General features: G+C 43.7%; 1 protein-coding gene across 1 annotated transcript in view; it reads right to left on the bottom strand.

Annotated features, from left to right (window-relative positions):
- Positions 1-24594, bottom strand: part of diaph2 (diaphanous-related formin 2) — a 503895-nt gene that overhangs the window by 202858 nt on the left and 276443 nt on the right. The window lies entirely within an intron of this gene.

The following is a 24594-nucleotide window of genomic DNA, read 5'->3' as shown; positions in this document are numbered from 1 at the left end:
TGTCTGAAAGCTTTCTCTTCCATACAGTATCCTATATCATTTCTATTATGGAATCACTTCGAATGGAACATAGTGCTGCAATATATATTTGTAACCAAAATTCTTGTTTAAATACTTATCAGAATCATTACTTCCAACATGAGAGAGCAAGATCAAGCAGAAAACAGGGAATATGACATGTGTCAGTTTGAGAATCCGTGAGAAACAGGTTGAGTATAAAAAGTTCAGAAGGGAAGTGGAAAAAGGAATAAGAGGGGCAGAAAGAGAGAGTAAGAGAATAGACTGGCAGCTAACATGAGGGAATCCAAAAGTCTTCTATAAGAATCGGCGTACTGACGTTAAGCGCGCGGAATTTGCGTGCTGGAAAGGGCGCCAGAAAAAAGGGGCCCCATCCTGGCCGCTCGTCGGAGTCATAGCGTGGCATGGAGGCTGAAGGGGGGAGGGCAGAGCAACAGGCCAGCGCAGAAAGCTCAGTGAGAGCTGCGCGCATGCTGCTGCCCTCCCAACACATCCCGATGCTCGCAGCCCCTATCCCAGGCCGAAGGGACACCCCGATCTCACCGCACCCTATCCCCAGCCGAATGGACTCCCGCACCGGCCGGCCGGGTTCCCGGGCAAGTAGGACTTCGCTTTTATTTTTTATTTAGTGGCTGTGCTTGAGACTTTTGATTTGGGGGGGGGGGGGGGGCGGTGGAAAGAGAGAGAAAGTGTGTGGAAGGTGGGAGGAGGAGGAATGAGGAATGAGGAATGAGGAAGAGGAGGGGGGAGAGTTTTAGGGGCAGGGGGAAGGGAATGAGTGTATTGGGTGCGGGGGTGGGGGGAAGAGAAAGTGTGTCTCTCATAGGGCCCAATTTTGACCATGACTTGCTCCGATTTTTTTTGGAGTAAGTTGCTTTTTCTGGCGCAAGTTAAAAAACGCCGTTTTCCCCCAATAAACTTAGTCCAGAGTAAGTCAGTTAGGTATGATTTTTTTTTTTTACTTGAGTTTTTTTTTCCAAAAGGGGGCGTTCCCAGCCACTAACGCCAGTTTTGGCCATTTATACCACTTTGGCCATCTAAAACTTACACCAAATCAACTTAGGTCAGCATATGTGGCCAGCTCTGAAAAACGTTGCGGACAGTTAAGAATTCGGCGCAGGTTCGTACATCTAAAGCACCAAGACTTAAAGTGCTAAACAAAGCACAAAAAGTAATAAGCAATCAAAAACAAATAAAAAATAGAAATCCTACTTTTATGCCAGAAACAAGTTTTTTTTTAAAAATAAAAGTTCTCCCTCCCCGCTCCCCCACCCCCTCCCCAATCAAAACTCTCTTCACTAAACAAAGCACAACCATCAATAAATAAAACTAGTCCTACCTGGGCCCGGGAAGTCACTCGGCCAGGGATAGGGGCTGCGAGCATTGGGTCCTGCTCACAGCCCGCAGGACACGCTGGGAGGGCGCGGAGCATGCGCGCAGTCTTCATTGTACATGCGTGCAGCTGCCAGCAGCGTTTTCTGCACAGGGCTGTTGCTCCGCCCCCCCATTGCACTGTGTACGCCACGCTGGGACATCGGAGACTTGGCAGAGTGGGCAGGATGGGGCCACTTTTTGTCGGCACTATTTCCAGCGCGCGAAGTCGGCGCATTTAGGGTAAGTGCGCCGAAAAGAGGGGTTGGGGAAAATTGGGCCCATTAGTAGTAAATGGGTAGGAAGAGGAGGGATGGGGCCGATTAGGGACCAAAATGGAGATCTACGCATGAGGCAGAGGGCATGGCTCAGCTACTAAATGAGTACTTTGCATCTGTCTTTACCAAGGAAGAAGATGCTGCCAAAGTCATAGTAAAAGAGGTAGTCGAGATACTGGATGGAATCAAAATTGATAAGAGGTACTAGAAAGGCTGGCTGTACTTAAAGTAGATAAGTCACCAGGACCAGATGGGATGCATCCTAGGATTCCAAAATTTGCAGATGACACGAAACTTGGAAGTATAGTGGACAGTGAGAAGGATGGTGATAGGACAAAGACAGGCTGGTGGAATGGACAGACACATAGCAGATGAAATTGAACGCAGAAAAGTGCGAAGTGATACATTTTGGTAGGGAGAACGAGGAAAGGCAATATATAAACAAGGGTAAAATTCTACAGCAGGTGTATGAAGAGACACCTGGGGGTATATGTGCACAAATCGTTGAAGGTGGCCAGGCAGGTTGAGAAAGCAGTTTAAAAAACCATACGGGATCCTGGGCTTAATAAATAGAGGCATAGAGTACAAAAGCAAAAGATTTATGAACCACCTTTATAAAACACTGATTCAGCCTCAAATGGAGTATAGTGTCCAAATCTGGGCACCGCACTTTAGGAAGGAAGTGAAGGCCTGAGAGAGGGTGCAGAAAAGATTTACAAGTGTTCCAAGAATGAGGGACATCAGTTACGTGGATAGACTGGAGAAGTTGTTCTCCTTCGACCTGGTGGAGAGGAGATTTGATAGAGATGTTCAAAATCATGAGAGATCAAGACAGTAGAGAGAGAGAAACTGCTCCCATTGGCGGAAGGGTCGAGAACCAGAGGACACAGATTTAAGGTAATTGGCAGAAGAAACAAAGGTGACATGAGGAAAAACTTTTTTTATGCAGCGAGTGGTTAGGATCTGTAATACACTGCCTGAGAGGGTGGTGAAGGCAGATTCAATCGTGGCTTTCAAAAGGAAATTGGATAAGTACATAAAGGAAAAAAAAATTGCAGGGCTACGGGGAAAGGGTGGGGGAGTGGGACTAGCTGAAGTGTTCTTGCAGAGAATCGGCACAACTCGACAGCCCAAATGGCCTCTCACTGTGCTGTACCATTCTATGATCCTAAACCTATATTACAAGTTGTGGGATTGTGTGGATGCTGTAAGGTTGCATCAACTAATCAGATTACAGAACCAGCGGCCTCTGTCCTATCAACAAACAACTTATATTTATAGAATGCCTTTAACTTAGTAAAACATCCCAAGATGCTGCACAGGAGTGTTATAAATCAAAATCTGACATCACATTTCACAGCCATATTTGTTGTATCATTTTGGATTAGTTTAGTCGCATTCTACCTAAAAAAAATTTTTGGGGGACAGGATGAAAAATAAAAAATATAAAAGGAAAAAGGGAGACTGATCTACATTGTTAAGCAGTGAGGATCCAGAGAAACTTTGCTGAACACAGAAGGGATCTCGGACGAGATTTTGACTCTGAGCAGAAATCATGTTATGAGACAGCAGATTTCTGACACCAGGAGCAATGCCACGAGAGATGTGAAATGTGCACCATAGCACCATGTAGCAACAATATTTCTCTTGCTACATTTTTATGGGATTGGGAGAATTAAAAAATCACCCAACACGAAACTTGACAAAAAAAGTGACCACAAACTGCACAAAATTTCAATTACAGTAAACAAAGGACATTTTTCAAACATAAATATGGAATCGCAGAGTTGTAAACGATTTTTCCAGAAGAGTGGTAACTTAAACATAACTAATAATGTTACAATGGATTGATTAGCAATTTCAGCAGAATGTGGAATACAAGTGCTTTTGTGAAATATTTGTCATATTTTTGGTATGTAATATGCTTTAATGTAGAACATGTACTTTTTATTGAGATCATTTTTTTTTTGCACCTGTAATTTATATACAATTTTGTTTTAAGCTTATATTGTACATCACTGTCATAAATGGCACTTCAGTTACCCATTTCAAATAATGCAACTTCAGCAGGGAGGTCTTACTGCAGTTGTGCAGGGCCTTGGTGAGGCCACACCTTGAATATTGTGTACAATTTTGGCCTCCTAATATGAGGAAGGACATTCTTGCTATTGAGGGAGTGCAGCGAAGGTTCACCAGACTGATTACCGGGATGGCAGGACTGACATATGAAGAAAGACTGGATCAATTAGGCTTATATTCACTGGAATTTAGAAGAATGAGAGGGGATCTCATAGAAACATAACTTTCTGACGGGATTGGACAGGTTAGATGCAGGAAGAATGTTCCCGATGTTGGGGAAGTCCAGAACCAGGGGTCATAATCGAAGGATAAGGGGTAAGCCATTTGGGACCGAGATGAGGAGAAACTTCTTCACCCAGAATTGCAAACTTGTGGAATTCTCTACCACAGAAAGTTGTTAAGGCCAGTTTGTTAGATATATTCAAAAAGGAGTTAGATGTGGCCCTTACAGCTAAAGGGATTAAGGGGTATGGAGAGAAAGCAGGAATGGGGTACTGACGTTGCATGATCAGCATATTGAATGGTGGTGCAGGCTCAAAGGGCCGAATGGCCTACTCATGCACCTATATTCTATTTTTCTATGTTTCAATCCCTAGGAAAGGTTAATTTGGTTAAAAACTGCTCATTTATAAAGAGGTGAAAATTCCAACACTCTTGATTAGTCCACTTCTAATGCACGGTTAGTAAAACTTTTATTTTAAAATTCATTAACAGGATACATGAAATGTCCAGCATTAGCAGGACATTTGGAAAAGCAAAATTCGGTCGGGCAGAGTCAGCATGGATTTATGAAGGAGAAAATCATGTTTGACAAATTTGCTGGAGTTCTTTGAGGATGTAACAAACAGGGTGGATAAAGGGGAACCAGTGGATGTGGTGTATTTGGACTTCCAGAAGGCATTTGACAAGGTGCCACATAAAAGGTTACTGCACAAGATAAACGTTCACGGGGTTGGGGGTAATATATTAGCATGGATAGAGGATTGGCTAACTAACAGAAAACAGAGAGTCAGGATAAATGGTTCATTCTCGGATTGGCAACCAGTAACTAGTGGGGTGCCGCAGGGATCAGAGCTGGGACCCCAACTATTTACAATCTATATTAACGACTTGAAAGAAGGGACTGAGTGTAACGTAGCCAAGTTTGCTGACGATACAAAGATGGGAGGAAAAGCAATGTGTGAGGAGGACACAAAAAATCTGCAAAAGGACATAGACAGACTAAGTGAGTGGGCAAAAATTTGGCAGATGGAGTATAATGTTGGAAAGTGTGAGGTCATGCACTTTGGCAGAAAAAAAATCGAAGAGCAAGTTATTATTTAAATGGAGAAAGATTGCAAAGTGCTGCAGTACAGCAGGACCTGGGGTGCTTGTGCATGAAACACAAAAGGTTAGTATGCAGGTACAGCAAGTGATCAGGAAGGCCAATGGAATCTTGGCCTTTATTGCAAAGGGGATGTGTATAAAAGCAGGGAAGTCTTGCTACAGTTATACAGGGAATTGGTGAGGCCACACCTGGAATACTGCGTGCAGTTTTGGTTTCCATATTTACGGAAGGATATACTTGCTTTGGAGGCAGTTCAGAGAAGGTTCAATCGGTTGATTCCGGGGATGAGAGGGTTGACTTATGAGGAAAGGTTGAGTAGGTTGGGCCTCTACTCATTGGAATTCAGAAGAATAAGAGGTGATCTTATCGAAACGTATAAGATTATGAGGGGGCTTGACAAGGTGGATGCAAAGAGGATGGGAGACGAGAACTAGGGCATAATCTTGGAATAAGGGGTTGCCCATTTAAAACAGAGATGAGGAGGAATTTCTTCTCAGGGTTATTAATCTGTGGAATCCGCTGCCTCAGAGAGCTGCGGAAGCTGGGACATTTAATAAATTTATGACAGCAATAGACAGTTTCTTAAACGATAAGGGGATAAGGGGTTATGGGGAGCAGGCGGGGAAGTGGAGCTGAGCCCATGATCAGATTGGCCATGATCTTAGTGAATAGCGGAGCAGGCTCGGGGGGCCATATGTCCTACTCCTGTTCTTATTTATGTTCTTATGAAATGCAAATTCTGGGAAGAACAGACGTTATAAACCAAAAATGCAATTTCTACCATCTATTGTAAGAATAAAAGTGTTTAGTAATGATAAAATTGATTCTGTAATATATATTTTTATATATAAAAATGTGAAGTGTAGAGAGATGCGGGAGTCGAGAGAGGCAGCGGCCTATAAAAGGCTCAGCAGTCCGGGGAGCGTCGAGAGACGCGGGAGTCGAGAGAGGCAGCGGCCTATAAAAGGCTCAGCAGTCCGGGGAGCGTCGAGAGGCGGGAGTCGAGAGAGGCAGCGGCCTAAAAAAGGCTCAGTAGTCCGGGGAGCGTCGAGAGAGGCGGGAGTCGAGAGAGGCAGCGGCCTATAAAAGGCTCAGCAGTCCGGGGAGCGTCGAGAGAGGCGGGAGTCGAGAGAGGCAGCGGCCTATAAAAGGCTCAGCAGTCCGGGGAGCGTCGAGAGAGGCGGGAGTCGAGAGAGGCAGCGGCCTATAAAAGGCTCAGCAGTCCGGGGAGCGTCGAGAGAGGCGGGAGTCCAGAGAGGCGTGACTTGTGCAGCTCCAGCTGAGAGAAGTCAAAAAAGTAGAAAGAAATCAAAAGGTGACATCACAGCCAACGTGGTAAGTGATTGGCTGCTGATTGGTGAGTAGTTTTTCTTTTTCTTTATCAGTCAGTAACTTTTAACATTGTTGTCGGCAATTTAAGTGTATCTAAGGGTTAAGTCATGGCAGGACAGCTCGGTCACGTGATATGCTCCTCCTGTACCATGTGGGAACACGGGGACAACACCAGTGTCCCTGACGACTACATGTGCGGGAAGTGTGTCCACCTCCGGCTACTGACGGTCCGCGTTGCGGAGTTGGAGCTGAAGGTGGATTAACTCTGGAGTATCCACGATGCCGAGAATGACGTGAGTATCACGTGTAGCGAGTTGGTCTTACCGCAGGAGAAGGGTCCACAGCCAGCGAGGGAATGGAAGACCAGCAGGAAGAGCAGTGCAAGGAAGGTAGTGCAGGGGTCCCCTGTGGTCATCCCACTGCAAAACAGATACACTGCTTTGAGTGCTGTTGAGGGGGATGACACATCAGGAGCGGGCAGCAGCAGCCAAGTTCATGGCACCGTGGCTGGCTCTGTTGCACAGGAGGGCAGGAAAAAGAGTGGGCGAGCGATAGTGATAGGGGATTCAATTGTAAGGGGAATAGATAGGCGTTTCTGCGGCCGCAACCGAGACTCCAGGATGGTATGTTGCCTCCCTGGTGCAAGGGTCAAGGATGTCTTGGAGCGGGTGCAGGACATTCTAAAAAGGGAGGGAGAACAGCCAGTTGTTGTGGTGCACGTTGGTACCAATGACATAGGTAAAAAAAGGGATGAGTTCCTACGAAATTAATTTAAGGAGCTAAATTAAAAAGTAGGACCTCAAAAGTAGTAATCTCGGGATTGCTACCAGTGCCACGTGCTAGTCAGAGTAGGAATCGCAGGATAGCTCAGATGAATACGTGGCTTGAGCAATGGTGCAGCAGGGAGGGATTCAAATTCCTGGGGCATTGGAACCGGTTCTGGGGGAGGTGGGACCAGTACAATCCGGACGGTCTGCACCTGGGCAGAATCGGAACCAATGTCCTCGGGGGAGTGTTTGCTAGTGCTGTTGGGGAGGAGTTAAACTAATATGGCAGGGGGATGGGAACCAATGCAGGGAGATAGAGGGAAACAAAAAGGAGGCAAAAACAAAAGACAGAAAGGAGATGAGGAAAAGTGGAGGGCAGAGAAACCCAAGGCAAAGAACAAAAAGGGCCACTGTACAGCAAAATTCTAAAAGGACAGAGGGTGTTAAAAAAACAAGCCTAAAGGCTTTGTGTCTTAATGGAAGGAGTATTCGCAATAAGGTGGATGAATTAACTGTGCAAATAGATGTTAACAAATATGATGTGATTGGGATTACGGAGACGTGGCTCCAGGATGATCAGGGCTGGGAACTCAACATCCAGGGGTATTCAACATTCAGGAAGGATAGAATAAAAGGAAAAGGAGGTGGGGTAGCATTGCTGGTTAAGGAGGAGATTAAGGCAATAGTTAGGAAGGACATTAGCTTGGATGATGTGGAATCTATGGGTAGAGCTGCAGAACACCAAAGGGCAAAAAACATTAGTGGGAGTTGTGTACAGACCTCCAAACAAGTAGTAGTGATGTTGGGGAGGGCATCAAACATGAAATTAGGGATGCGTGCAATAAAGGTGCAGCAGTTATAATGGGTGACTTTAATATGCACATAGATTGGGCTAGCCAAACTGGAAAGGAGGATTTCCTGGGGTGTATAAGGGATGGTTTTCTAGACCAATATGTCGAGGAACCAACTAGGGGGGAGGCCATCTTAGACTGGGTGTTGTGTAATGAGAGAGGATTAATTAGCAATCTCGTTGTGCGAGGCCCCTTGGGGAAGAGTGACCATAATATGGTGGAATTCTGCATTGGGATGGAGAATGAAACAGTTAATTCAGAGACCATGGTCCAGAACTTAAAGAAGGCTAACTTTGAAGGTATGAGGCGTGAATTGGCTGGGATGGATTGGCGAATGATACTTAAGGGGTTGACTGTGGATGGGCAATGGCAGACATTTAGAGACCGCATGGATGAACTACAACAATTGTACATTCCTGTCTGGCATAAAAATAAAAAAGGGAAGGTGGCTCAACCGTGGTTATCAAGGGAAATCAGGGATAGTATTAAAGCCAAGGAAGTGGCATACAAATTGGCCAGAAATAGCAACGAACCTGGGGACTAGGAGAAATTTAGAACTCAGCAGAGGAGGACAAAGGGTTTGATTAGGGCAGGGAAAATGGAGTATGAGAAGAAGCTTGCAGGGAACATTAAGACGGATTGCAAAAGTTTCTATAGATATGTAAAGAGAAAAAGGTTAGTAAAGACAAACGTAGGTCCCCTGCAGTCAGAATCAGGGGAAGTCATAACGGGGAACAAAGAAATGGCGGACCAATTGAACAAGTACTTTGGTTCGGTATTCACGAAGGAGGACACGAACAACCTTCCGGTTATAAAAGGGGTCGGGGGGTCTAGTAAGGAGGAGGAACTGAGGGAAATCCTTATTAGCCGGGAAATTGTGTTGGGGAAATTAATGGGATTGAAGGCCGATAAATCCCCAGGGCCTGATGGACTGCATCCCAGAGTACTTAAGGAGGTGGCCTTGGAAATAGTGGATGCATTGACAGTCATTTTCCAACATTCCATTGACTCTGGATCAGTTCCTATGGAGTGGAGGGTAGCCAATGTAACCCCACTTTTTAAAAAAGGAGGGAGAGAGAAAACAGGGAATTATAGACCGGTCAGCCTGACATCGGTAGTGGGTAAAATGATGGAATCAATTATTAAGGATGTCATAGCAGTGCAATTGGAAAGAGGTGACATGATAGGTCCAAGTCAGCATGGATTTGTGAAAGGGAAATCATGCTTGACAAATCTTCTGGAATTTTTTGAGGATGTTTCCAGTAGAGTGGACAAGGGAGAACCAGTTGATGTGGTATATTTGGACTTTCAGAAGGCGTTCGACAAGGTCCCACACAAGAGATTGATGTGCAAAGTTCGAGCACATGGGATTGGGGGTAGTGTGCTGACATGGATTGAGAACTGGTTGTCAGACAGGAAGCAAAGAGTAGGAGTAAATGGGTACTTTTCAGAATGGCAGGCAGTGACTAGTGGGGTACCGCAAGGTTCTGTGCTGGGGCCCCAGCTGTTTACACTGTACATTAATGATTTAGATGAGGGGATTAAATGTAGTATCTCCAAATTTGCGGATGACACTAAGTTGGGTGGCAGTGTGAGCTGCGAGGAGGATGCTGTGAGGCTGCAGAGCGACTTGGATAGGTTAGGTGAGTGGGCAAATGCATGGCAGATGAAGTATAATGTGGATAAATGTGAGGTTATCCACTTTGGTGGTAAAAACAGAGACAGACTATTATCTGAATGGTGACAGATTAGGAAAAGGGGAGGTGCAAAGAGACCTGGGTGTCATGGTACATCAGTCATTGAAGGTTGGCATGCAGGTGCAGCAGGCGGTTAAGAAAGCAAATGGCATGTTGGCCTTCATAGCAAGGGGATTTGAGTACAGGGGCAGGGAGGTGTTGCTACAGTTGTACAGGGCATTGGTGAGGCCACACCTGGAGTATTGTGTACAGTTTTGGTCTCCTAACCTGAGGAAGGACATTCTTGCTATTGAGGGAGTGCAGCGAAGGTTCACCAGACTGATTCCCGGGATGGCGGGACTGACCTATCAAGAAAGACTGGATCAACTGGGCTTGTATTCACTGGAGTTCAGAAGAATGAGAGGGGACCTCATAGAAACATTTAAAATTCTGACGGGGTTAGACAGGTTAGATGCAGGAAGAATGTTCCCAATGTTGGGGAAGTCCAGAACCAGAGGTCACAGTCGAAGGATAAGGGGTAAGCCATTTAGGACCGAGATGCGGAGGAACTTCTTCACCCAGAGAGTGGTGAACCTGTGGAATTCTCTACCACAGAAAGTTGTTGAGGCCAATTCACGAAATATATTCAAAAAGGAGTTAGATGAGGTCCTTACTACTAGGGGGATCAAGGGGTATGGCGAGAAAGCAGGAATGGGGTACTGAAGTTGAATGTTCAGCCATGAACTCATTGAATGGCGGTGCAGGCTAGAAGGGGCGAATGGCCTACTTCTGCACCTATTTTCTATGTTTCTATGTTTCTATATAGAAAGGCTGCAGGGTTTCTTGGAACAAAATGGATGACGTCCCCAAGTTCATATCAGCATGGCTTTGAAACTCACCAAACGAGAAAAGATGTGCTATTGGAAAGCTATTAACCTAATCAAGGAATGGCAGCTGACTCCAGACAGACACATGTGTGAGGAGAAGCCAATCAGGAATGGCCCTGGAAATAATACCCAATCCTGAGGCTTTGAGAAACAATGGTCTTAAGGGGTATAATAATCCAAGCAAGGATTGCTGGGTCTCTCTTCTCCTTAACACACGGCAAAAACAGGAACCTCCCTCCACAGCAGAAGCAAGGATGAACAGCCATGTGCTTGTGCTTTGCCAGAGGGAAGTAAAGTATACTGCTTTATAAATCATTATTGCAACATCATTGTCTGTTGTAACTAAGTCGATCCATAGGATAGCTGACTACTGCTGATAGATGTGCATGTTTAATGAACTGTTCCAAATTGTTTTATAAGAATCGTTCTTGCTGTCATTTTAATGCCAGAGATTTAGAAATCTTACACTATTGTCTACAAGTTACTTAAATTTGAATATCACTCCAAAGAGGCATACACTTATCAAGTTTAACATTACATTAGAGGCAGTTTATAATTAAACTAATTGTGTATAAACATTCTTGGAATAAACTTGAGATTTGCACATAAGGAGGAGCCAGGGGGCAGAGAGAAGAGGGAAGAGAGAGAGCAAATGGGTGAAAGATGGGAGAGGGGGAGAAAGAGAGATGGAAAGAGAGGGAGTATGAAATAAAAAGGGAGAAAGAGGGGGAGAAGGGCCAAAGGAAAGTGAGAGAAAGGAAGGTGATGAAGAAAGAACTGACAGAACCACTGAAGAGGAGAGAGAGAAAAAAGAAAAGCAGACAAACTAGGCAGAGAGGGAGAGAGAGAAAGCGCATCACTAAGAACAAGCAAGCACAAAAATAAGATCGTGAAGTCAGAAAGAAAGCAAAACAATGATAGTTCAGGTAACAACGTCCCATAACCAGAAACCCTTGGGCCAACTTTCGGGTATTTCCGGATTTTGGAGAAGAAAATCTGGCGTCCCGAATCCGGCAACCCTTGGGCTTAGACTAGGGTATTTCCGGATTTCGGAGACAATCAGATGCCCTGAATCCGGAAACCTCGAGATCGCGCCAGGTTGCAGATTTTTTGGAATTTATGTTTGAAAAAGGTATGTACAGCTTAAAAGTCCAGTCTTCGGGAACTATTTCTGGATACCGGACAACGACTCTTGCAATCTGCACAATGTCTGGTTTTTAGAACTCCGGATTTCGGACATTCTACATGTAATAGTGGGAAAGACAGAAAGCTAAAGATAGCAAGAGAAAGAGCACGAAAAAAAAAATGAGAAAAGATAGATAGGTGGAGAAAGTGTGATGAAAGTAAAAGAAACAAAGTGAGCAAGAAAGCATAAAAGTGACAAGATCACAAGAAAATGAAAAATAGCACAATTAGTGAGAGGAGTGAAAGCAGAGAGAGAGAACGGAAAGAAATAAAGGAAAGAGAAGGAACTGAAAAGGAGACAAGGAGAGAAAAAAAGATAGAAAAATGAGAAAGGAAGGATAAGGACAGGAGAGATAGGTAGGATAAAAAAGATTGAAGAGCTAGAAAGAAAGGAAAGAAAACCAAGAGGAGAGAAAAGGTGGGAGAGAAAAAGAAAAACGAAGAAAAAGTGATTGCTTGCAAAGCAAGTGGAAGTTTGTTGACATTTGAGGACAGAGAATGTTTGCAAAAACCTTGTGGAAAAAATGGGAAACGTTGAGCATTGCTTGTGAGCATAAACGTTCAAAAATAATGTAGCAGTGTGGACCTCATAAACCATATCTGTAAATACTTTACAAGTTTGTTCTCCTTCACATATTCGTTTTTCTCATAGAATGTGTTATTCTATAGCCCTGAAAGCAGGAAGCTGCACAATCGAAACTGGTGCAAATACAAGTCTATTCTGTTGCAGGCAACTAGGAAATGCATAACGACAACTTGGAATGACTTGCCCTTTGGTCCACTTTCCCCAAATGGGAAAATACCTCAGTCGACCTCACAATCTGCCAACCACACAATTCAGATCAAAAGGTTCATGCTTCGTCTCACTAAGAGTCCAACATAAGTGAGATACTATAAATGTTACCTCACTTGTGCTTGCTGAATTAACTTTTTATGACCAAATTCACAGATGATATCAAATGGAGAGGGACAAATGAATTGCATAAGGCAACCCATAAACTACAGAATTAGAGACAAAATATGTAAGTGACAGAAGAATGGCAGATGAAATGTAATCCATATAAATGACCACACAAGATTTTATAAAAGAACACATAACCCGAACCCATGATGTCCAAATAGCCAAAAATAAAGTTGAAAGAGATCTTGGGAGTTTTAGTCAGCTCAATAGGTCAAATAATTTTACAACAGCGATCAACCAGGCAAACAGAATGGCTCAGTTATATAGCCAGAGGATGTAGTGCTGAATCTGGACAGTGCCCTAGTCACACCATGACTTGAATACAGGTACTATGTTCAGTTCTGATCATCAAGACACAGGTTCAAGCCATGGAGGTTTGAAAAGACAAACGGAACTTGGGAATTTCAACTTTGAGGGGGTAAAAAAACCTGGAAGAATCAAGAAGATAGTAAACGGTATAGTAAAGTTAAGTCTGTAACAGTACTTCAACTAAACCACAACAGTAACAATGTGCACCAGGTTAAAACTAGTTTAAGGTAAATTTAGGACTAATGTTAAGAGGTTCTTGTTCTCAAAAAGATGATCAAAATGTCAAACGGGCAGGTTAGTAGAGGCTCAAAACCTTTAAATACTTCAAGGAACAGTTCAATGGTGTGATGGTACCACTGCATCCCTCGCATAGGAGGGATGTGATTGGGGCCCAGGAGAGGCAAGAGCCCAGGGGCAGCACAGGCCAGCCCACACTGCGATATGTGCGCGCACTAGGTTCGTGCAGCAGAGCTGGTCTCCAGTCATCTTGGGTAATCCTTACCCCTGGACCAAGACCTAGCTCTGTCAAGCTTGTGTGATGGCTGGTGTGCAACAGCCACCACATGATAAAAAAATCCAAGCACAGGCATCTTTCGCCCTTCAAGATGTAGTTCAGGACTTGGAGTATTAGGTCCTTCATTGAAACACCTGTGAACTCATCCATTTTTGGCGTGAAAGCAAGTCATCCTCACTTCGAGGGACTGCCGATGATGATGCATGTTTTTCCTCTATGGATGTGGCAAGGGCAAAATGACTCTGCTTATCCATATCTATCTTGTGATAAAAGTGCCTTTTACATAGAACAAACTCCTAAAGTACATTATAAAGAGAAGAAAAGGGCAGAGTCAGAGGAGCAAAAGATGAAGGTCGGGACACACTGCTGGAGAAAGCTAATTGAGAAAAGATACAGTGAGAACAAAAGGGATTTGAGGCTCAATTTTGGATCTATTACCATTTGCAATTTTTTCATGAACAACCTAGACTCAAGTGTAGGGAGCGGCATTATAAAGTTTGCAGAAAGTTGGCAATGTTGTAGACAGTGATAAGGATAGTTGCAGGATAAGATAGTTTGGTGAAATGAGCAGAAGCATGGCAGATACAGTTCAATGTGAAGTATGAAGTGATGCACTTTTGGAGGACTAATACAGAAAGATAGTGCATCATAAATGATTTTGAAAAGTGTAGATGAGCAGAGACACCTTGGTATCCATATACACAAATCCTTAAAGGTGACAGGACAAGTTGATAAGGTGCTTAAACAAGCATATGGGTTACTTGGGATTGTAAATAAATAATTAGAATATAAAAGCAAAGAGATCACGCTCGAACTTTATAAATCACTGGTTAGGCCTCAGCTGGAATATTATGGACAATTCTGGGCACCACACTTCAGGAAAGATGTAAAGGCCTTCGAAAGAGTACAGAGGTGGTTTTCCAGAATGCTACCAGAAATGAGGGACTTGAGTTATGGGGAGAGGTTGGAAAAGTTAGGACTGTTCTCCTTGGAACAAAAAAGGTTAAAAGGTGACCTAAGAGGTTTTCGAGATGGTGAGAAGTTTTGATAGAGCAGGTAGAGAAAAATTATTCCCTCTGGCTCTGGCTCCCTCATAAGTCAATAACTAGAGGTCATAGATTGAAAATCATTGGCAAAAGATCAAGAGGGGAGATAAGGAGAAATGTTTTCACTGAGTTGTTGGGATCTAGAACACGATCAAAAATGCTAGTGGAAACTAATTCCACAAATAATTTCCAGTGAGCTGGACAGGTACTAGAAGATGAGGAACTTCAGGGTTACAGACAAAAAGCGGGGATGTGGGACTGCTCTTTCTAATAGCCAGCACAAGCACAACGGACTGATTGGCTCCTTATTCATAGAATCATAGAAACTTATAGCACAGAAGGAGGCCAGTGAAATTTGGCAAGGAGTTGATCGTTGTGTGGGACTTTAATTGACAGAGATAAGGAGAGCACTTGGTAAGTCAATTGTGGAGATGAAGATACAGTTTAGGGTTTCAGCAGAAGGAGGAAAGGAGGGGCACAACTGGGGAAGGATATGGAGCTAAAAAATGTAGTTAAATGATCAGCTGGATATCTGATGAGGATAACTCAGCAGAAAATATTACACCAAGATTACATACCACCTGGTTAACCCTGAGTAATCAGGCTGGGAGAGTGATGGAACTGGAAGCACAGGCAAGCAGGGACTTGTGTGAACAGAAGAGGTTGCTTGAGATTTTCTTAATCTTTATTTATTGAGGACTTAATGTCAGACAAGTTGTTAAATGGGCTAACAAAAGCGTTGGAATTGATGCTATTGACAGAGAAGTACCCTAACTCTGCATACAGATGCTGTCATCAAGGGTATCAAGTAGATGTTAAACAGAGGACCAAGGATGCAGCCCTGTGACTATGTATTACAGGAGACCAAGATATTTGAATAGTTGCACTGGCTGTATCAGAACAGATGGGAATGTGCCGGAAGAGAGTAGTGCAGTAGAGATATAACACAGCGACAGTGGAGGAGAATGTCGTGATTAACTGTCAAAGGGGAGGATGGAATGGGAGGGGCAGGGCAATGGGAAGTGTGTTGTAACAAACAGAGTATGAACACATGACATTCGACAGGCATCAGGACTCTGCGGGAGCTATTCTCTCACTGCTGTAAACATGCTGGTTTGGGACACCATTTTGGGAGTTGCTTTCAAGGACACAATAAGTTACATTACCACTGTTTGTTAGTCTGTTTATTTATGTGCACAACATAATTTGGCGACGAGGGTGAATCAAATTAACCTCCCTACCGCCCCCCCCCTCCCTTTCCCCTCCACACCTGGGGACCCTCCAATTCTGTGCCGAAATGGATAAAATGTTTTTCTACGTACATCATGGCGAGTGGGTTCGACGGCGACAACGTAACACCAGCTCGCCATCATGCAATACTTATCCACTGCTTCGGCACCGAAGGCCAACACATCTTTGGCCAAATCGAAGACACGGAGTCCTACAACAAAGCGGAAAGTGCCAGTGATAAATATTTTGAGCCAAAGAAAAGTATTATGATGGAGAAACAAATTTCGGCAAAGGGGCCAAGGGAACTGTGAACCAAACAAACAGTATATCATTTCATTAACTGAACTGGCCGCCACATGTAACTTTGGAGCACTCAGAAGAAATGATCAGGGATCAAATTATTGAGAAAACAACGATCCCTCGCATTTGGGAACACTTGCTAATGGAGGATGACGAAGTGACGTTGGAAAAAGGAACTAATATGGCCATCCAAATTGAATGTGCTTTCCGATTCAAAAGCGATTAGATCCCCTGCGCAGCAGACTTCAGCTACAGCCCATGTGCAATCAATCATAGCCAGTCCCTCGGAATCGAGGAAGACTTGCTTTCACTCCCAAAGTGAGTTCTTTGATGGCTGAACAGTCCGATACGAGAGCCACAGACCTTGTCACAGGTGGGACAGACATTCGTCGAGGGAAGGGGTCGGTGGGACTGATTTGCCGCACGCTCCTTCCGCTGCCTGCACTTGGCCTCTTCACGTTCTTTGCATTGGGAGAGCTCAACGCCCCCCCCGGATGCACTCTCTCTACCTCGGGCGGTCTTCGGCCAGGGTCTCCCAGGTGTCAGTGGTGATGTCGCTCTTTACCAGGGAAGTTTTGAGGGTGTCCTTATAATGTTTCCACTGTCCTCCTTTGGCTCGTTTACCACGAAGGAGCTCCGCATAAAGCATTTGCTTAGGGAGTCTCGTGTCTGGCATGCGAACTATGTGGCCTGTCCAGACGGCCGAAAGCTGCACTGGCACTCTGGAGGCGATGTTGAATCTCTGCATCAATGTCTGCCTTTGTTGATAAGAGGCTCCCGAGATATGGGAAATGGTCCACGTTGTTGAGGGCCGCGCCGTGAATCTTGATGATTGGAGGGCAGTGCTGTGCGGCGGTGACAGGCTGGTGGAGGACCTTTGTCTTATGAATGTTAAGCATAAGGCCCATGCTTTCATATGCCTCAGTGAATACACTGACTATATCCTGGAGTTCAGCCCCTGAATGAGCACAGACGCAGGCGACATCCGTATACTGCAGCTCAATGACCGAGGTTGGGGTGATCTTGGATCTAGCCTGGAGGCGGCGTAGATTAAACAGCTTCCCACTGGTTCTGTAGTTTAGTTCCAATCCAGCAGGAAGCTTGTTGATTGTGAGGTGGAGCATGGCAGCGAGGAAGATTGAGAAGAGGGTTGGAGCAATGATGCAGCCCTGTTTGACCCCGGTCCGGACATGGATTGGGTCTGTAATGGATCCGTTGGTAAGGATCATGGCCTGCATGTCATCGTGAAGCAGGCGAAGGATGTTGACAAACTTTTGGGGGCATCCGAAACGGAGGAGGATGCTTCATAGACCCTCATGGTTGACACTGTCAAAGGCCTTTGTAAGATCGAAAAAGACCATGTATAAGGGCTGGTGCTGCTCCCTGCATTTTTCTGCAAATGTCGCGCTGCAAAGATCATGTCTGTTGTGCCCCGTAGGGGACAAAATCCGCATTGTGATTCCTGGAGGAGCTCCTCGGCCAAGGGAGAAGTCAATTGAGGAGAACTTTAGCGACAACTTTCCCAATGGCTGACAGCAGGGAAAGTCGGACGTCCCCTTTTTTAAAGATGGTCACGAGTAATGCTATGCTCCAGCACGTGTACTATTTCCTCCAGACTGAGTGGCCTAAGCATATTCCGGAAGAGCTGAAAACCTTCCACAGACTTCGCAATGATTTTCCATTTGGAACTATGGCTGCCTAAGCTCATGGTGATAGAGCAGTAATTCCCAAGTCGCTTCAACAGCGCGTTCTCTTCATTGGCAAACAATGGACACGGTGGCATTGTCCGCATGAAGCAGAGATGTTGCAATTCAGTATGGTGGCCTGGGATTGACACTCGCATCGAGGAATTCGTCTCTCACTGCGAAGCATGCAGTCTGAGCAAAAAGACCACTGTTGAGGAGAAATCTCCCTTTCTCCCTAGAGGATCCACTGAAATAATGGATCGACTCTCTCGATGTATGACAGACTCCAAGATCAGTTTGAAACGATTTTATTCCGGCATGTAGGCGAAGGTCTGTTCTTAGCCGCCCAAGACAGAATCTTCAAAAATCCAAGTCTCACCAGCCTTACAGATTTAGTGAGCTGGCCCATAACGAATCTTTTGAAGTGACAGTGATCGAGAACGCTACCCGTGACAACACAGATGTCTCTACAATCTTAGAAATGACAATTTAACAGCCACAAATAACACAGATGTAAGGCAGAGACAAATAACGTAATTTGTTATGGCATTTGGTTCAGTCAAAGAAAACGTTCAATTCACAAAGCACAGAAATATTTGTTAATCTGAAAGATGGGAATTTAGTTCAGTTAAGCTTTGGTTTAACCCTCATCAGACTGCCTGATGTGTGAGCTGATCCCTTCATCTTCCCGAGCATTTGGCACCCCTCTTGGCTTCTTTGAATGTGTTATCTCTGCCTCTCGGAATGTGTTTGTTTCTACAGGTTTGATTTTATGGGCTTTCACAGCCTGCTCCACATTCTTCATGAGTTAAACACACAAATTGTTCTATGTATTCCTTCAAAATCTAAGATTCATTTTCCTATCATATATTTTACATACAATATCAATTCCTTAACCCACTACACCACAAACATCCGACCAGCGCCAATGAAGCCCCATTTCTTGGCCACAAAGGCCATGGCAACAACTTCAATTGGATATCTTCCGTCCAGTTGAAGCAGCTCCACAGCACCAGCGTTTTCTTGTTGTAGTACATGACCTGCATTCCAAATGGCCAGAAATCGCTACAACAAGTTCAGTGACCTCATCAACGATCATCACTATTCTGCAGCGTATGTTCATGAAGTGGGGCCTCCCAGGTGTCATAATCACCGACAATGGACCACAGTTTGTGTCCGACCAGTTTGCGGATTTCCTCACTCGTCATGCTATCGAGCATCGCCTTACTGTTCGGTACAATCCTCAAAGCAACGGAAGTATTGAGCGTTTTAACAGCGTCAAAGAGGGTTTGAAAGCCAGCCTCGCAGCAGCCCAAACATTCGACGAGGCGGTTAAAACCATTTGACAAAGCACTAATGGGGAAGACACCCGCTGAGCTCATGATTCTACAGAATCTTCGCTGGCTGCTAGACATTCTCAAACCCCCAGCCAAACCTACAGCAAAGATAACCACAACCAGATTTCGGAATGCCAATGAAAAGCGAACGGCGATTGGGTCAGAGTTAAGCTCCCAAACCATAGTCATAAGCTCCCATCTTCACTTTTGCATCCAAATCAGATCAGGCGAATGTTCAGCCCTCACACCTATGAGCTCAATGATGGAACTCGATGGAACATTCTTAGACTGATCCCAACTCACAGGCCAACAGACCAGTAGGATGGAATAGAGGCACCGTTCTGATTCCCAACCGAAACCTCGATCAAACACTGCAAGCTCCATGCCGGTCTCAACACGGCCTGGCTAGCTCAATGACTTTGACTATTTTCAGAAGGGGGAAATATGTTGTGTTCGTACTCTGTTACAGGACACTCGACAGGCATTAGGACCCTGCGGGAGCTATTCACACACTGCTGTAAACATGCTGCTTTGGGGCACCAGTTTGGGAGTTGCTATAAAGGACACAGTAAGTTACATTACTCCTGTCTCAGTTAATCTGTTTATTTACGTACACAACAAAGAGAAGTTCGACTTATGCAGGTAGTGCACCGTTGGATCCTCAAAAATTTGGGACTATTTTCTAGAATGAGTTGTAACTCTGGCTTCTCCATAAATTCAGAGCTCCACGACACATAAGCAAATACGCTAAACTCAAATGTACCTGAACTGTGAAAATAGGGGGCTCTTTTTAAACATTTAAATGACTATGATGATTACCTCAGAAAATTGTCACACACAGAAAAATAGTATGCATGAACACTTGAAATATTAATTTCTAAATATCACTGAAGCATTACACTGCTTTCCCTTTACAATAGTGTTCAAAACTTTTTTTTTGGCGGGGGGGGGGGGGGGAAGAGCTGGAGAGGAGATTATGAGAATTAAATTCAATATTGAATCCTGCACATTAGTGTAGCAGGTATATCTTGTGACAACCCATCAGAGAACAAAATTACTTTTCACTTTGTTGGTCCCTCCATTCAATAACTCTTGGCACAGCCACAAAGTGGAAGTACCATTGAGAATCACAAAGGAGTTCTGGGGCCATCTGTCCTACCTACCAACTGAAGGAATTATGCATGAAGCTGAGCAGCTATGATTGAGGAGAAACAACCCAAGAATAGGTAACAATTTAATATGAAACAAGAGAAAGAAACAAATATAAAACCGGTTTCCTTTCAATAATTTAACATTCCATCATGTAAAAATATGCACGTCTTATTTTTAATAGAGATGTGATACAATGCACAACTGATAATTATTAAAAGCCACTGATGGTTTAAGCCATATGCAGTAGTACATGCATGTACACAACATCCCCAGATATGACATTCAATACACTTTACAAGGTCCCTTTTCATAATTACATCAATTGATCAAACTTTCACTTTTAGCATTTTATTGCAACAAACAGGAACATTTAATACCAGTGTGAATGCAAGATATATATAGACTTCAATCACAGAATCATTAATTCAGGTATCAGTCTTGGTTCAGTGACAGCACTTTCGCCTGAGTCCGGAGACATGGGTTAAAGCCTCACTCCTGAGACTTGAGCAAATAATCTTGCTGACACTTCAGTGCAGTACTGAGGAAATGCTGCACCTTTGGAAGTGCCGTCATTCAGATGAGATGCTAAACTGAGCCCTCTCAGGTGGCTGTAAGAGATCCCATGGCATTAGTCGAAGAGCAAGGAAGCTCTGCGAGTGTCCTGGGAAATATTTAGCCCTCAACCAACATCACTAAAAAACAGATAATTTAGTCATTTATCTCATTGCTGTTTGTGACACCTTGCTGTTCCTAAATTGTCTACTGTATTTCCTAGTGAGTGGACTTCAAAAAGCGTGGCTTTAAAACGCTTTGGGATGTCCAGAGGTGAAAGGTGCGACATGAAATCCAGCTCTTTCTAATGTAAGTGCTCTGAAGGCTCCTTGGAATCAATGGCAGAACTGAGTCATTTGTGCTTGGGTATGATTTATGACTTTGACCATGATTTTAGGCCAGAATTGATTCTTACTTACCCTGCTGAATAAACCTAAACATCTTTAGTAAGGCACAATCGGAGGTATGTTTTTTCTGTGTAAAAATTGAAGAAAATCTCTTTTTATTAAACTATGAACTATCTCAGTTTAATAAAACATTCTTAAACTTTACATAAAGAAAACACACCCTGATCATGAAATATAGAATAAACAGCCTCTAATGTGCTACTTGCAAATGAACTGTGCAGCGGGAACTAATTTCAGTGTTCTTTGTCTGGCTTTATACAGGAGTTGTAAATGCATAGAAAACTCAAAACATTCTATTGAACAGTAAGGTGGACACTAACCAATTGTTTCATGTCAAAGTAAAAAAATCACTCAGTTTATTTCAAAAAATGTTCTGCCATTCGATTGTGGTTGTGTTAATAGCCAAGAAAGATATGTTCATTCAAACACCATAGTCAGTCCATTGCCTCTGTTATTCAGAGTTTGTGAACCAAGGCCAAATGTCAGAATTACAGATTCCTCACACGCACCTGGCAACAAACACTGCCATCTACTGTACTGCACAATGGTGTCAGGAGATGAAAGGGAGAATTAATATCACCGCTCGTGTAATTGCCATCATGTCATCAGCTAGGAAGCTCCAGGGATCACTCCGTAAAATAATTTTTCAATCAATCTAACTGGGCTAACTGAGAACACTTGCAGAACATCCCATTCCATCGGCTCCACGAAGGTGGGGGCAACCTTAATTGTTGCATTCGCTGAAAACCTCCAATGTTATCCTTCTCAACAGAATACCAGATCAGACAAAAAGCAAGCAGGCCACAGTAGAATAAATATATCATTTAATCACGGATTACATGACACAATTAAAGACAAATAGTTAGGTGCTGTTACTAAACTTTCATATACAAAGCCAATCTTTTTTCAACACTGAATCAAGTAGACATTATGGGGGAGAATTTCTATAGGCTCCTCTCAATCTTCCTCCATTACTTCAGCAGAAGATTGCTGGAAACCCGAGAGAAACAAATTAATGACTCTTTACGCTGCTCCTGCCGGATTTCCTCTCATCTTGCACTGAAGTTATGGTCGGAGATCAGGAAGATTACCACAGAAATTCCAAGCATATATTTGTCAGGTGTCCAACCAATTGCATCACTACAAGATCCTTGAAGTTATGTTATTCAAGGTTATAAAATCAGTTTTTCCAATAATATAACTTCAATATTACAAAAGCAGAAAAACAGTTGATCCTAATCAATTCTACTTTGTTAAATTTATATATGTGAACGGAGAAATACTCTACAGGTTCCATACAATTCTTTAATTTTACTTCAGGTTATTTAATGTTGCAAAAAAATGTTAGTAATCACATTTCTGTTCATTGTAAAAGCCGCAAATGACATGTATCCAAAGTTGCAACAAATCCAAATGAAATTCATTGTCGCTCCACATCCATTTTCCTCTCCAGAGTTTCTTGCTGGGTTGCCAGAAGCTATTCGGCAGCTGCTCCAAGTAGCCATTCCGCACTTCATGCCAGAGCAGTGTTGTCCAATAGAAATTGCTGATCTACCACAAAAGTGTGACTACGGCAACACTTCACAACATATACTAATTTTAGTGCAAAACACCATATATATACTTGCACAATACAAGTAAATTTATTTCACACGTGTATTTAATTAACATCTACCACCATTCAATATCCAAGGAAGGAAAGCACTGACGACAAACAAAAAACACTTGCACACGCTACTTTTAGTCTTACCATTTTACCAAGAAACGTCCAAAAAGATTGATATACAAGTGCATACGGCATATGAATAGGAGTACTGAGATCACATGCCCAACAGTGTCTAATACTCATTTTATATTTACTAATCAGAAATTCAATTAGGCGCATCTGGATCCCAATTGGCCATGTATTATACACCATTGGTCCAAACGAGTATCGTCAGGCTCATCAAAATCAGAAATTAACAGCACAGAAGGAGACCTTTCAGCTCATCGTGTCTGATCCAGCCACAAAAGACGTATCGAGCCTAATCCCACTTTCCAGCTCTTGATCCGTAGCCTTGTAGGTTACGGCACTTCAAATGCATATCCAAGTATTTTTTTTTAAATGTGTTGAGGGTTTCTGCTCTACCACCCTTTCAGGCAGTGAGTTCCAGACCCTTATCACCCTCTCGGTGAAAAAAGTCCTCAATGCCCCTCAAATCCTTCTACCAATTACTTTAAATCTATGCCCCCTGGTTATTGACCTCTCTACTCTTCCTATCCACCTTTCTAGACCCCTCATAATTTTATACACCTCAATTAAGTCTCCCATGTTCCAAAGAAAGCAACCCCAGCCTATCCAATCTTTCCTCAGCTAAAATTCTACAGTCCTGCAATCACATCTTTCCACTAATGTGGTGACCAGAATTGTACACAGAACTCTAGCTGTGACCTATCTAGTGTTTTATACAGTTCAAGCATAACCTCCCTGCTCTTATATTCTATGCCTCGGCTAATTAAGGAAATGTGACTTCTTAACCATCTTATCTGCTAGCTTCAGTGATCTGTGGACATGCACTTCAATGTCTCGCTGTTCCTTTACACTTCTCAATATCCTTGCATTTATTGCATATTCCCTTGCCTTGTTGACCCTCCCTAAATACATTACCTCACTTTTCTCCGGATTACATTCCATTTGCCACTTTTCTGTGCCCCAGACCAGTCTATTGATATCTTCCTGCAGTCGAGAGCTTTCCTCCTCACTATCAACTACACAGCCGATTTTTGTATCATCTGCAAACTACATTGAAGTCTAAATCACATATATACCACAAAAAGCAAAGGACCTAGTACTGAGCCCTGTGGAACCCCACTGGAAACAACCTGCCAGTCACAAACACACCTGTCAACCATTACCCTCTGCTTTCTGCCACAGCCAATTTTGGATTCAACTTGCTACTTTCCCTTGGATCCAATGGGCTTTTATTTTTCCTGATCAGTCTGCCATGTGGAACCTTGTCAGAGAGACAGACTATTATCTGAATGGTGACAGATTAGGAAAAGGGCAGGTGCAAAGAGACCTGGGTGTCATGGTACATCAGTCATTGAAGGTTGGCATGCAGGTACAGCAGGCGGTTAAGAAAGCAAATGGCATGTTGGCCTTCATAGCGAAGGGATTTGAGTACAAGGGCAGGGAGGTGTTGCTACAATTGTACAGGGCCTTGGTGAGGCCACACCTGGAGTATTGTGTACAGTTTTGGTCTCCTAACCTGAGGAAGGACATTCTTGCTATTGAGGGAGTGCAGCGAAGGTTCACCAGACTGATTCCCGGGATGGCGGGACTGACCTATC

Source organism: Pristiophorus japonicus, chromosome 6 (genome assembly GCF_044704955.1).
Source record: "Pristiophorus japonicus isolate sPriJap1 chromosome 6, sPriJap1.hap1, whole genome shotgun sequence".
NCBI lineage: Eukaryota > Metazoa > Chordata > Chondrichthyes > Pristiophoridae > Pristiophorus > Pristiophorus japonicus.
The sequence above is the reverse complement of the archived record's forward strand: the minus strand, read 5'-3'. Positions and strand labels throughout refer to the sequence as shown.